The sequence below is a fragment of the Apus apus genome, chromosome 13 (assembly GCF_020740795.1).
Source record: "Apus apus isolate bApuApu2 chromosome 13, bApuApu2.pri.cur, whole genome shotgun sequence".
Taxonomy (NCBI): domain Eukaryota; kingdom Metazoa; phylum Chordata; class Aves; order Apodiformes; family Apodidae; genus Apus; species Apus apus.
The window spans coordinates 8269020-8284456 of record NC_067294.1 but is presented as its reverse complement, the minus strand read 5'-3'; the positions used below and the strand labels follow the sequence as shown (position 1 = coordinate 8284456).

The following is a 15437-nucleotide window of genomic DNA, read 5'->3' as shown; positions in this document are numbered from 1 at the left end:
TAGTGGTCCCATCCTGAGACCACTAAATTGAGAGGTCTGGCCTGAAGAATTAAGAGAAGCCACTCTAGGACATTGCACATGCTGTCGATGTTAAACCACTCTCAGTAGTAATAAGAAAGGCTTGGGAAATTAGTCAAGCAACAGCCTAACTTTTTGAAAAAGGAATATGTGTTGTTGATTCCTTGGAATATATGCATGTTACATGAATTACTGGCTTGGTCCAGGTTTTTAGGTACTTGTCCTTTTATGTGCTTGTTATTCAACATATGCAGATAGGACTACTGTAACTGTTTGCCTGAACTATGGTTCATCACAATCCAGTGCAATTACTTTCCCTGGTCTTGATTGCCCCATAATCTTTAAGTGTAAGTTATATCATAAATACTAATGGCTAAAAGGCATTCTGAACTACACTGGGCACATATATTGTTCCAACTGTGAATATTCACACAGGAACTTGAGGCAAAGGAGAGACTTCTGTGCTCCAGCTGGGTAGCAGAGCTCTCATTTGATTTTTCTTAACACTGAGCAAGTTGAACAAAGGTGCCTTATAAAGCTTTGTTGTCTTTTTCAAATACCCTCTCCCCCAGTTGAGTTTATACACTGGATTTCTTTAAACTGGGTCTTAAAGTGTTCATGTATTGCCTTGCTGGCTGAGCAGCAGGCGCTTCTGGAGGCTGTGTGTATTTATTGTGAGCATTATGATTTCAACAATGTGTGGGAAATTCATATATTGCACAATATCACACCATATCAAAAAAGTTATTTAGGGTTTGAATGTGTTGGAACAAAAGAAAAAAGAAAAAGCAAGGGGTCAAATTGCCAGCTGGTGCCAATTGTCCATGTACACCACATGAAAGTCTCAGCCAGAACTCTGGACAATTTGACCATGAATCCTTTCCCTTCTCACTTTCTTACTCACAGTAAGTTGTGCTGTCCTGCTTGTTGTCAAGCCACTGAGATGGCTGTATCGTGGGCTGGTGAAACAGCAAACATGCATGGAGAAGAAGAAAGGGAGGAAACCTGCCTCCCTTGACTTGCAAAGAAATTTTCAGGGACTTTGTTTTGTGAGTTAAATGTAAAAATGGCTTGGACCCATTTTGGTGTTGCTTTTTTAATCATCATTAATTAGCTTTTCCAGTAAAAAGGAGGGCAGCAGTTTAGCTTGTCTGCCCAAAAGCAGATGGCTGGATGTGGAAATAAGGTGTCCCAGTAGGCAGAGTGTTTCCATATATGCATTTTTCAGGTTAGTGTTTAAAACACATTATTTTTCATTCAATAAATGGAAGATATGAAATACTAAACAACAGTGATAAAATCAGAGGTGATCCAATCCATGGACAATTCTCTTACTTATGCAGCTTTTATGGAGTTGTGGTAGATACAGAAAAGCTATTGTGACTGAAATCGTACCTCACACAATTTGCATTTTCCTTTTAAAGGCAGCCTGAGCTTAAATGTGGCTTTTTAAAAAGGACTAAATGAAACTAAAATAAAAACAATTAATGCATCCTGACCTTCAGAAGTGCCTTCCAGCCCTTTAAACAAAATGCAGGTTCAGTACACGCCTGCCGATTAGTTTTAGTTAATTGAAAATTATAGGATTGACCCAAGAGGAAAATTTTGTTTGCACTCCAATCACTTTTACAAATTAAGGAAAATTACCACAATTTTGTTTAGCTAAGGTTTCACACTGAGTTCACGAAATTAGCTCAGCCATCCCAACAAAGTCAGCACTTTGTTAGTGAGCACTAGAAAAAAACTAATAGTCTATGGTGTGTACAAACGAAGCATAGAAAAAGCTATGATGCTTTAGAGAACTAGGCCAAGTGTTTTTAATTAGGATTATTGGTTCATTGTAAGTTTTGAAGAACAATCAAACTAGCAGATTAGCTGTTTCTTTTAAAGCTAGAATTTCTTGCCATTCATTTTTCCCATGAGAACTTGTTTTAACTCCCACATAGCACTATTTTTTTTCCTTTTTTTTTCCCCCCTTTTTTTTTTCTTTTTCTTTTTTTTTTCTTCTCTTTTTTTTTTTTTTTATTCTAAACAAGGCCTGCAGGAAATGGACCAATTGGAAGTTGGGATGCAGCAACATTCCCCAGCATCACTCCAGCCGATGGGAGTTTTTCACAATGTTCTTCAGTGAACTCAGTGTTCTGGAACATATTACAAAACCACAGAGGCCAAATGTTTTCTCAGAGGAGTTTGGCCTCTGTTTTTGGCCGAAAACATTTCAGCATCACTTGCTGCTTATTTACCCTGCTATTAAGAACAAGAAAAGGAGAGAGGAGAAAAAGGAGGGGGGGGGGGGGGGGGGGGGGGGAAAGAAAGAAAAAAAAGAGAGTGTGTGTGAGAGAAAAAAAGACCTGGGGTTTGTGGGCGGTGCAGGAGTCGATCAAGCATAGTTTCCTTTCTGGTGAGAATGTCCCTGCTCGTTAATGGTCCCATTTTGTGGTCAGGTCTCATTTAGAAGAAATTATTTTTAATCAGTGTTCAACAAAATATCCCCTCAAGCCACCTGGCTGTAAACTGTTTTTTTCTTACTGTTAAGTACTTAAGTTCTCAGAAGAAAATACCCAGTGACCCATTAATTTTAGCCTTTTTTTCCCCTTTAACTGCAAATAACTTAGTAACGTGATCTCTAGGTAGTCCATGTGCCATCTAGGAATCAAGTTCACATATATACAGAGAAATCCTGGGTTTTGTAGGTATTTTTGTAAGAAATAAGCCAGTGGCAACTCTGTGCTTACAAGAAAACAGAAGGGTGTTTTATTTTTTATTTTCCATCTGCAAAGCAAGCCATTAGCATGCACTTACAGAGCAATTATTTCTTAGTTTTTAAGCTTTGACATTCCTGAATGTTGTTAGAAATACAGAAGTCTGAACATATCTCACATGTGTGTTAATTTTGGAATAATATTAGAAGTCTATATTGCACACAGAGATGCCCCCTCGTGCTGGTCAGTATTTCCCTGTGGCACCCTTCATCTGTGGATCTCTTAAGGTATTGAAGAGCACTGAATCAATTAAGCTTCATGTCACAACCTAGGACTCAAGTATATGTATCATTAACAGTATTCTAAGACTGGAGGAACTGAGATAAAAGAAGAAACCCTTAGGGATACAAATCCATAGGTAGCTTTATGAGATGACTCTGGGTGTATATGGTTTAGTTAAATAAGGGATGAGAACTGGCACAAATTTGTGATTCTTGGACAGGCCTTCAGAATTTATTTATTTATTTATTTTTGCTTTGTTTTAATTTACAAAAATGGATGCAACATGGACAGCATAATTTTCACAAATGGATTTTGCTCTGGATGGTGGTACTAAACCGTGAAGATTGAGTGAGACTGCATGAATGTATGTGAAAGGAGAATTTATCTCTCTGCATATTGGAAAGGACATATGGAAGGTCCATAAAAATGCATTATGCTCTGTCTTCTACCACCTGTTCAGTTTAAGGTTTTGTGCTTTTGTTCCAAAAGTGGAGCAAAGGGCTACATAGGGGCGGGAAGTACAGAGCTTTGTCACTGCTGTTATATATATACAACATGGGGTTAATTCGGATTCTTGGCTGAGCAGTGCCCCAAACACTTTTCCTTTCTTTTAAAATTTGTTATGTGTTTGGATACAGGTTGGAATTTAGGGACCATTTTCATCTGCATGACTCTTTCAGGAATGCTGTGGGCTAAACTGTGTGTGTGTTGACAGAGTGCGGAGAGAAGCAGGCAAGTCCACCCCCCCAGTTCATTTGGGGTTTGTTAGAAGCTATGGGATATGGTGTGATTCCAGAAGTGCTAACAGTAATGAGTGGATGTAGGGTCAGGACAGACACACAGGACTTGCTGTGTGGTGTGAACAACCCAGATGCTGAGCATTGATCCTGCAGGATTGCTGTGACGGCGGCCGAGTAGGTCAGAGTGGAGCACAACCAAGACTGACCAGTGTTTGCTTTAGGCTTTTGGGCTGTTGTGTGTGCAGTGATGTAGAAATGCTTGTGCTGTGAAGGTCAGGTTATTCGCAGAATTTCTGGGAAAGCGTCTCTTTCTCTGAAATGTCATAGGGCTTCCCAGGGAACTTTTCACTTCCCTGATTGCAACAAGGAAGAAATAGCCTCATGTGGAAAAATCCCTGCTCCATCCTCATTTCACCCTTTATTTACTTCTGAAAACATTTCTGTCTGTGTACAAACAGGAAGAGTCTTGTGGGTCACAGATAATTTGGGTAACACTTTCAAAAGCCTCAGTTTTAGATGGCTTCATTTTTAGGTTTTTATCTTGAAATGATTTAATTTACAGAAGCACAGAAGTAGTTGTCTTCCAAGAATCGTTCTCTTCCCGCTTCTTAAGTCAAATACCTCCGAGAGTAAGGGACTATAAACTACCTTTCACCATTTAAAATTTCAGTCCATGGCCCCAGAAGCAGAAGTTTGTCACATGCACAGGTCTGGTCAGAACTGGAACCACTTGAGAAGTGATTTCCAGTGCCTAAAGTCTCTAGCCTGGGAAACTTCAGTGACTCTTTTGCTAGAAAAATGTTCTGCTTTCTTGAAGGCACCAATAACTATACAAAGTTCAAAAGATAAATAATCAATTAAGAAATCAGGTTTTGGAATGGAGAGTTCTGGAATCTGTAGACTTAAAAAAAAAAAAAGAAAAAAGAAAAGAAGAAAAAAGTGGTGATAAAAGACAGACTGTCAAGAGGTTCCTGTAGTCCCACTGGAGCCTTTCTTCATCCCTGTGGACCAGAGTTTGACCCTTACACCAACTAACCTTGGCCATAGCTGTGTATCTGTTAGTTCCTGAGAAATGTTAAAATCTAGTGGCATTTATTCTCAACATCAGTAATACACAACATCATTAGTTTTACAATACCTCCTTCATATGTGTTTATTATTAAATCATGAGCAGTTAAATAGCTGATTACTATAAATGAGGAGAGAAGGCCACCATCAACAGAACAATAAAAAAAAATAATAAAAAATAAAAAAAACCAGCATCTCTGATGCTGGCTTGGGTTTTACCCTGATGTGTTTATAAAATATTTCACCCTCAAAGATATGATGATCATTAATCTGAAATGAAATATAGAGCACATCACTTCTTCGGAAGAGTGACCAGCTATGAGCTTTGGTAGCTAGGAAATGAATGCCATTTGTTTTTAACAGCAGTTTTTATCTGCCTTTCACTAGTAAATATTAATAGCAGTGGTAGAATAAAAAGTATCAGATGTCTCAAAGTTAAATAGTCACTGAGTACTACAGAAGAACAGAACAAAATCCCTCAATACAAAGAAATGTATGAAGTTTAAAAAAACAGCTGATGTCTTCTTAAAAGCACGAGGGGCCTGTGCTGCAGGTTACCCTGTGCTTTGGATGCTCAGTATAAAGTCTGTTCCTAATCTCAGAGAGACTGCGGAGGGCAGAGAAGAGATGGTAAATCCTAACTATAGCACAATGTAGTCAGGAAGAATTAAATTAAATCCTTTCTAAATGTAGACTTTTACTGGTGAATTTAATTAACATCTCCGGAAACAAGCAAAAAAACCCCTCTCAACAACTATCTGAAAAAGATGTCCTAATGTAGAGTTCACTGGGTTCCTCCTTCATCTCATTGTGCCAAGCGTTGGTTACTGACTGGACTTTCCTGTGGGGACACCAAATGCAGTAGAGGTCTGCAGCTCAGAGATGGACATGTCTTTGGAGTTGTGCACTGAGCTAAAGAATTTAATCTGCGTGTATGACTTTCTGCCACCATCCTCATGACACCACTGCTGGTTGTGAATGCTTGCAGGTAAACTACAGATAGTAAAATAAGAGAGAGATTGATGTAGTCTCTCTCTCCAAGAACCCACATCAGTGATGTGATTTTGAGAGTTACCTCCCTTTGCAAAGGAAAATTGTTCTCAGGAAATTTGAGTTTGATTCTGGCCCTTTCTAAGCTCCAGTCGGTTAACTTAGTTGCTCTGCTGAGTCAGTGTTAAGACTTTGTCTGCCTGTCCTGTCTGAACATTTTTAGGGAAAAAAAAAAAAAAATAGTTACAATTGTTCTGGGACAAGCTTCCTACATGAAATAACTTCAGTCTTTATTTGTTGGTGGTGGGCTTGGGGATGAATGCTGTTAAGAAAGTGTTTCCTTTGATGTTTGTTAGAACGTGCCCAGTGGAGTGAAGTATGGACAGTTATCAGGGTTGACTACTCGGAATATTAGAATTGTTGGTTTGGAAAAATTCAGGAAAGGAAGCTGGGAGCAATCCTAATTGATTGCAGGGAGAAAGAGTGTGACCAGGCAGTGAGGAAGCTGTTGGAGTTAAGCTGGAAAATCCCTTTTGTATGCTGATAGGAATACAGAACCCTCATATCTTGGGTATTTCTTAAACACTGGCAGCACCATAACACACTGCAAAAACAATCACTAAAAGTGTGCAGTGTACCTGTAGGACAGCTGCAAAATGAAAGCAATTACAGCAACCATCAAAATAAAGCTGGCTGTGAAGGAAACATATTATTTTGCATATTTTATGTATACACTTTCCAAGAAATATGACCTTTATTTTCTAGTTAGAGGGAAGTGCAATCAGAGTCTATGCAGCAAAGGGTAGCTGGATCATTAAAAAGAATATTTTCTCTGATATTATAAGTCTAAATGGGCACTAGTCCTTATTCACAACCTTGGCTGTTTCTGTCTGCCCTGAGTTAATAAGTGATAAGGCCAAAAGAGAAATAAATCACTGAAGTCCCTGTCCAAAGAAAACATATTGACTACAGCCAAGCAAATAACAGCCCATAACCAATGGTCCCATTCATCATTCATGTAATAGGGATATAAAGTATTCCCTACCTATGAAACCATAGAGTAGGAAAAAGCCTGATAAGCCCCCAATCTAAGCTATGTGATTTGATTATTAAAGGACATGAACTGTTTGTCACATACCTTTAATCTTTAAGATGTGTTGCCTTTTCTAAACTATAAATTTGTAGCAAAGGATTAGAAAGCTATTAACGATAAAGGTATAAACTAGACTTTATAAGGATTCCTGCAATTGTCATGCAACCCTGTAGACCCTTGGAACCTTAACCTATTGAATATGGTATAACATCGTTATCTGACCTTCAAAGCTAATAAACCATTTTTTGCTTTTCAAGTTACAGACTTACTCCATGATAAATTAACCCTCTGAGTTCACAAAATAAGCCCTGTAATTCTTTTCTTTATCCCCACACCAAAACCTTTAAATTTTCATGCCCTTGCTTCAAAACTCTCTTATTCCAGACTGAAATTGTTAATCTTTTTTTTTATTCTCCTTTTAGCTCATGTCAGCTGGTAAGATATTATTCCCTCTTTAAAAAAAATGGCAATAAAACAGAGAGCTGAGATGAATTTCTAAAAAGCCTGAATTGTGCTCTCTTTCTACAGGGGGCTTCACAGTCTTGTTTCTTAATGTATGAGTATTCATATTACACAAATGCCTCAGAAATGGACAGTTTCTGGTAGCAGCAGTGGCTGTACTTCTTACCTTAATGCACTTTGATCCTGTACCCTGAGAAGAGGGACAAGGCTGCTCTGGAAAGCTCACTCCTTGGATACTTGTTGCCACTGAAATGCCTCATAGCTGGCAATTCTGGCTGCCTTGCAGGTATATGTGAACCAAGCTCATCCTTCCTGTGCTTCTCATGGGGTGCAGCAGGTTTTGATTTCTGCCTGGAACTGTGTGCAGGATTTATTGTGTGTTGCTGAAAAATGGCCCAATGTGGGTTAGACTGTGAGAGGTGCCCGTACATGGAGCACACTGGCTCTGGCAAGGAACTCAGAATGTGCATTTAGTGCATGGCAACCTGAGGCTGCAAAACAACCTCCTTGAGCTGTGCTTAATCCTTTGAGGAGCTTGTAAGTCAGGGTTAATTTTGCTTAGGCATTTTGTCACACAAGTGAGTGCTGTAAGGCTGGCTCAGACCAGCAGTGTGGTGTGCAGCTATCATTCCCTGGAGGCAGGACTTGGGCTGCCCCACTCCCTTTGAGCTTGTGCTGGCATCCCTATGGAACCAGCAATGCTTATCTAGCCTGCTAAAGCTTGCTGACAGCAATGACTACAGAGGAGATGTGCCCCAATATAGCCCATGTCTACAGATTCAGGGGTTTTTGTTAATATAGAGATAAAAGGAAAATCGTGTACTTGCAGCCTTTCATCTCAGTGGATGCAAGAGCAATTTATTGCATGGAGTGCAAAGTTCTTTGTACTTTTCTGCTATCTTGCAAGAACTCACAGGCTCTTCTGCTTAGTTATGAAGGTATCAACTGCATAAGTGATGAGGTCTGCCGTGGTGTCTGGATAGAAAAGCTGGAGACAGTTTAGTCAACCCTGTCACCTTCTCAGGCCCGACCAGATCATTGCAGAGTTGCCTTCCGGTGCAGGTTGCAGTGCCCAATGTTACCTTACTTAAATTAAGTTTGTGTATTTCAATATAGAACACACTGCAGTTGGCAGTGCAGACAAGTACCTTTGTAGGCTGGAGAGACACTCTATTGCTGGCACCACAGGAGCCAACAGAGGGAAAGACAAGCAACTCAGAAAGGAAGGAATTGTAACTATGGTGTTCTAAGTGATCTGTGACATTTGGCAATAGTCCACGTTTACTTCATGGTGGCTGATTAATGGCTTAGAGAAAGTAGAACTTCCCCGAGGATTTGATTGGCATAAAAGTTTCAACAATCTTCTGTAGGACCTTCTGGCAGATCTGTACCATCACCCAGTTGCTAATGTTGCTAAGGAAGAGCTTTATGGGGTTATTACTATCCTCTCTACTGGATTTTTAAGGTTTTTTTCCCAACTCTGCCCCTTCCCCCCTTTGAAAAAATAAAATAAAATCTCAAGCCCAATTGTTTAAGGTTTGTATGTAACAATCTTCACTGAAAGGTGTCTTGCCATTGGTCTGTTGTGAGCTCCGCAGTCAGTTCCAGAAGTATAAAACTATTGTTACTTAATTCTGCCAAGCATATGCACATATTTTATTCCACAAGACAGGACAGAAGTTATTTACTATATTACTTCACAAACATATTAGCAAGATGAAAAGTAGATTGTGGTTTTGAAGCATGTCAGCTATTCTGTATGAACTTCTTCCATACCCAGGCTGAACTTAGACTACTAATTACCAGGTGGCTCATGGCAGGTCACACCTGGGGGAGATAAGTGTGAATATTGGTGCAGTATCACAGTAAAGAGCCTGGATTTGAACAGTTAATCTTGTAGAACTACAGTCTTGTACAGTTTACCCTAAGGTATTTGCATGGCTGTACCCCCTGTTGCTCCACCTTTCTGCATCTTCTTTAATTTCCCTTCGCTCCCTTCCGTCCCAAATGTGATTTTTTTTCATCTTTTTCCTGTTGGCATAAATTGAGGTTAACCTCTTATGCATGAAGAGTTGCAGACTCGAACTGCTCTTGCATAGCACCAGGTGTCAGCATTGGTGGTTGCAAAAAGGAAACTCCATCCCCAGCAAACAGAGTGTTAATTAAAAAAAAAAAAAAATTAAAAAGAGAGAGAGAAAGGTATTTTTTTAAGTCCCCATGGGGTCAAAAATGCACATGGAAATTAAGATGTTGAAACAGTCATCTAGCAAAAATACGTTTGTTAAAACAGAAAGTGGTGCCAAACTCTCTGTTTTAAATCTGTGAAAACTAGAGCAAAATCTGTGACCTCTGTGAATAACTGTGAGAATTGCTGTCACTTTTTTTCGTACTTCAGCATCTTCCAGGGTGTGTTTCATCCCTTTCCAACATGATGAGGTCCTCTTTTATTGAAATCTAGTGAGCCCTATTGACCCTCCCTTTGGAGCTCTGTGGCATGATATCCCCTAGACTGTCTCAGCCATCATCTTAGAAGTGGGTGAATCTTCATCAAGAAACTTTTGTCTACTTTCTCTTTGCAGATGGGCTTGAAACAAGTGCTTAAATATGCACTTGCGTGGCTGAAGCTGGGTGAGGTTACATCCTCATTGAACCCATGTACTAAGTGCTGTATAGGAAGTAACTATTGTCCCAAGTATTACAATCCCATGATAGTTTCTGAAATACCTGTGCTTAATATCCCCTTTCTGTTTTTTGTTTACTTTTTCTCCTAACTTATTCCCAGCTTTTGGTGGGGCACTTTCCTTAAGAAGACTACAAGTCCTTAAAAAAATAAAATACCTAGTTTGTGTGCTCAGGCAGTTCTAGCAACAAGCTTGTATTTGTGAAAATGAAGGGCTGGATTTTACTGCCAGAATTAACCATAAATTCATATTGAAAGGTCACTTCTGCAAGGGAAATATTTTTTCCAAATGTAGATCTCTGACCAGTTTCACCACTCCAAACAAAATTCTCTCCAAAGTTCACAAGCACCTTGTGCACATTTACCAGAAATAGTCATTACATTGTTGTGCCTCAAAATAGGTCTTCAAGTGTCCATGATACTGAAAACCAATACTGTTTTCTCTACAGGTTTTTAATTTTGAAGTACTTTTGGTTCCTTTAAATCTTGCGTTGATGTGTGTATCATTTATTTAAAAGGCAGAGGGTGAAACATACCTCACCTGTTTGACTTAGACTGTATTTTCCCTGAATATTTTTGTCAGCTCCAGCTCTGAATTGATAGAGGGGCTCTCTGGGCAGTATATGAGTCTGGCAGGTCAGGGATGGGAACAAGAAACTGCATTAAGTATCTTTTGTTCTGGAATGAAGAATTTAGTTCAGGTTTCCCAAAGACAAGGCCAGTCTGCACATCATTTCTTCACCAAAACTGTTCATCCTTGCATCGCTTGCAAGTTCTGTTAAAAAGACAAATGAACCTTCTCTAAATTGGGACCTAAGGGAAAGGATGGAAATGACCCCCTCCCTCTCCAATTTCCCCCATTAGACTTTTTTTCACAGATGTTTGTGCTGATTAGAGCTGGGAAATAAGGGAATTTCTGTGGACCATGAATATTCATTTGTTTTTTGGCAATGAATTTCCTTCAGTTTCCCTGTAGTGTTTCGCTCCCTGTTATTGTTCGAACCAGTTAACTGAGACAGTCCATTTTAAGAGAAACTCAAATGTACATATACACTTTCCATGGTGAATATGTCTCTGCCTGGACAAAAGGTTGTAAAACTTACTGTTGGTTGTTAAGAAAAACTAATTGAAACCAGCAAACACACAAGTGAGGTGATACCTTTTCTGAACACATGGAAAATTTAAACAAAAATTTTGTGACAATCTGCTCTTTAATGATCTATCTCTAAGATAAGACTAATCAGAAAATCTAGTTGAAAAATACTTTCAGCTAGCAAGTTAATTGGAGAAAAATATCTCTTTGGACAGTTACTGAGAGGGAAAGGTTTGTTATGAATTTTTTGCCCCACTGTAGTACTGATGCCCAGATCTGAAGAAGCTGCTGGTCTTGCTCTTTGGGGGGCCTGGGATGCCTAATTAGACCAAATGGATATGAGCAAATTTATAGCAGAAAATTCCAGGGATTCCATCCACCTCCTTTTTGAATTTTGAAGGTGTTATAAAACATTGAATGGAGGTTGTTGTACCTCCTACTGTTTGATCCTGTAATTCTGCACTAAATGTGAGAATGGAAATTGTAGCTGGTGTGTAGGAACAGCCAGGATCCCGCACTGCAGTCCATGAGCAGCCAGGCCAGGCAGACTGCGTGCAGGAATTCTTCACAATCCCTCTGACTTCAGTGGGAACCTGCATTATCCTTTCAAATTACAGCATTGTGGTCATTGGGATCAGCCAAAATTGTCAGTATTTTCTGTGTAGCACCTTAATACTTACCCTGCGTGTTCTGTGGAGTAACGTACACATTTTTACAATAACTATGTAATTAACTCACTTTGCTACTCCCCTCTCCAGGGAAACTCATGCTTCTATTAATGCTATTAGGAAGGTCCTATGCATAGAACAAAGAAAGTGGTGCAGCAGATGAGTTAACATGATTTGATTTGCAGATGCTTTAAACACTTAGCAGGAGACAGCTACGGAAGCTAATTAAATCACTCTAAGGTGCACAGGATTATCTGCTTTGTAAGAAACAATTTCAGTGAATTATGGTCGCCCTTTAGCTGAGGGGATGTAAAAAGCATATTTGTTTGGAATTTAATTTCCCACGCAAAGTGTCCACCAGACCTCTCTGTCCCTGTACTTCTAAAATAGTCTAATTTTGTAGCTAGTATTTTCTAGGAATGTGAATTTTGATTTTTGTTAAGAGTGGCACTGCTTCCAACTTTCATACATAAAAATTTCACTACTTATCTACTGATTAGGATCTGCCTTTAAGCAGTGTCTTGAGTAAAAAAGTCGTGTTGGTACATTCACTACCTCTCAGATACTGCATCTTATTTAGTGTACCGGAATTCCCAGTTTAAAGTAATCACAAAATTTATGGAGAAACGGATAAAAAAGGTTGTAAAATATCGATTTGGGGAAAATAATAACACAACTCATCTATAATAAGAAGAAAAATGAAGCAATAATTCAGGGGTATTGAACGACTTGCTGCTGGAGGTATCGATCTGGTGCTTTAGTGTGCAACATCGCACCTAACATTGCAAGGGAGCGCTGCATTCCCCTGCTCATTATTTCACAGACACTATTGCCTTGTTACACTGGTCCCACAGAGCCTGGACTGCCCACAGGGAAAGAGAGGAACCCCCAAATAGCCACAAACCTGTAATATCTGAATGTCACAGTATCCCACTGTAACAATGTGCAGACATTGTGCTCCTCATATGACAATCCTGTATTCACGTGTATTGCCTGTGTTCTGCATAAATGGTATCTCTGTGCTGTCTCTTTTCATAGTACTTAATCAGAAATTGTATAATTGAGAAAACATGCTTTCCTTAAAAAGACTGACTTGCAGGATTGGTGTATAAAAATTCCTAATCTTATTGCAGTGTTCCCCTATTGTGGCAGAAAGCAAACACTGAAAAAAAGACAGCAAAAGTCACTGGAATCTTAAAATAAGCATCCCAACATTTCCACAGCATTAAACTCCATAATGCAACACTGCATTTCTGTTTATCTGCTGACATCTGCAAAGGTATCACAGTTGATTGTTTGGCATAAATAATTTAGCAGCAAGAATTTTATAATAAGCAGAGATAAGATTTACCTAAAAAAAAAAAAATTAAAAGGAGAAAATTGTGTGAGATAAAAAATAGTGAACTCCTGTAACAGGGCAACATTTTAGCACTTGTGAAGACAAACGTGCATCCTGTTCTGTGAGGAAGCTGCTTTATAGGTGCCTGCAAACTTACTGCATCCCCCCTGATCGTTATCTAGAAATATGAGCCAGACCAGATGAGCAAGCTCTGAACAGATCAGGCCTCCTGCAAATTTCAGCTAACATTGATCTGCAGGATTTGGACTGGATCCTTAGCATTGTTGGGCTTGCAAGGTCTGTCCTTTTTTTCCTTTTAATCCATACAGTGGTGGTGGGGGGAGGTGGGGGTGGCAGAGGTAAATGGCCACTTCTGATCAAGGAATGGGGGAAAAGGAGGAAAAATGAAGAGAAAAATAATCTATGGCTGATGCGGAGACCAAAGAAAATTGCTTTCTGTAAACACAAGGCCCTGCAGTGAGGCTCTTGAACCATCAATACCGAAGCGAGCACAGGTCACGATGGTCAGAGCATGTCACCAGGTGCTGCTTTCCCAGGAACAAATTCTCCTTCCATCCCTGTGTGTTCTCCCTGGGCAAGAGGGCTGAGGAGTGCCCTGTGGCTGCAGCTGTGGCAGGTTTACCATTCCTTTCATTTGCATGTTTGCAGGTCTGTCCTGGCTCAGGAAGCAGAAAACAGGCAATTGTTTTTGTAACCTAAATAACATTTCTAGTTTAGGAGCCCCAGGTTAAAAATTCTTGTCAAGCTGGCAGGTTGTGATGACATGAGGTGTGTGTGACCTAACTCTGCGGGGACATGTGGGGAGAAGAAAACCCTCTTCTCTTGCACTTTTTGGATCTGCACTCAAGAGGGGACAATTGCAATCTGAAGACACACTTGTGCCTCTGGGAAGACGTAGGACCATGCCATTCAAATCACGGAAAGATTATTTTCTTGTGGGTCGAGGTGTTTGTGGTGTAGCATCTTTTTAAGGTGCTGGCAATGGTTGTGGGTTTTTTCCGCCTGTGGTGGTAACAGTCGTAGGAGAGACAAGAAGTGAGTGTTACAGCTAACACAGGAAACGAGTGTGGCACGGCATGTCAATGGAGCAGTTAAGCAGTTTCATCAGTTCACACACCTGTTTTTTTTTTAGAAAACAGTTTGAGTCTTACAGTGTTATTGACCAATGAAAGCTTTCCTATAGAAAAAAAAAATCCTATAAATTTTTGTAATAAAGTCTAAAGCTGCATGAAATTCATCACAGTTATTGTGCAGTAATTCCCTAATAACTTTTATCCCTCTAGATTTCACAAATTTAGTAATTTGAATTTTTATGAAAAGGGTTTTTTTTTCTCCCCAAAGTACTACTTAGAGTGCCAGATTTTTTAATATTTTTTTTTCAGGGAAAACTGATTTTTTTCTGTGTTCTCATAATGAAAATTTCTTTGCACTCCAATTCATTAAAATTAGTTCTCTTATTCATTTACTACTTTTTGTCAGAACCTCTGCACATTTGTAAACATTTTTGAGAAAAATGATAAAGGCTTCATCTTTATATACATTACCAGTTAATTTTCAGTATTACTGTAATTAAAAACAGTGTAAAACAATCGATATCCTCAAAGTTTCAAGAATATGCTTACTTAGAAACAGCTAAATAGCGTGGTGAAAGTAAAGGCAACTCTTTTGGTTGTTTAAATGCTCTATTGCATTAGGAATCTAATTGCCAAACTTTGCAAAGTTTTGTGGGATTATTCTAATTGTGATACCCACAGCCCTTGCACTAAGTCCTGACTGCCTCACTACAAATGTTTAGTGGACTTTCCATCTTGTATTTTGATCTCCACTACTCCGTTTCATATGCTGACTGCTAGACTGGGTTGGATTTGGGTTGTCTGTCCGTACACTCTGAGCTAAGCCCACTCACTTCTCTGCTGGCAGCACTGGCAAGAGCCCCTCTTAATGTTTGCTTCATGCTGCTGTTATCTACTCCAGGGCATCTTCCACCTCCTGTTAAAACTCTGTTGAATCATAGTTGCTGCAGAAAAGCTGGGCAGCATTTACTATGATTTAAGATCTTAATATGCGTAATTACAGGTATGTGTGCAGTAGGTAAAGCCACACACTGAAGTCCCACGTTCCACTTAGGCAAAATAACTACTGGCTCTGTCTTCTATTGGCTTTCATTTCTACTCTTGTTTTGTTGTTCCATGCCAGTGTTTATTCAAGCCTTTTTAATGTGGCCTGAGTTGCTTTGCATGGTGCTTTGACAGTTGCTGGTACAGAGCAAGATGGCTATGGA

The 15437-nt window shown here is 39.5% G+C and overlaps 1 protein-coding gene across 9 annotated transcripts in view; it reads left to right on the top strand.

Moving 5' to 3' along the window:
* Nucleotides 1-15437, top strand: part of EBF1 (EBF transcription factor 1) — a 276873-nt gene that overhangs the window by 213328 nt on the left and 48108 nt on the right. The gene's annotated exons all lie outside the window — the stretch shown is intronic.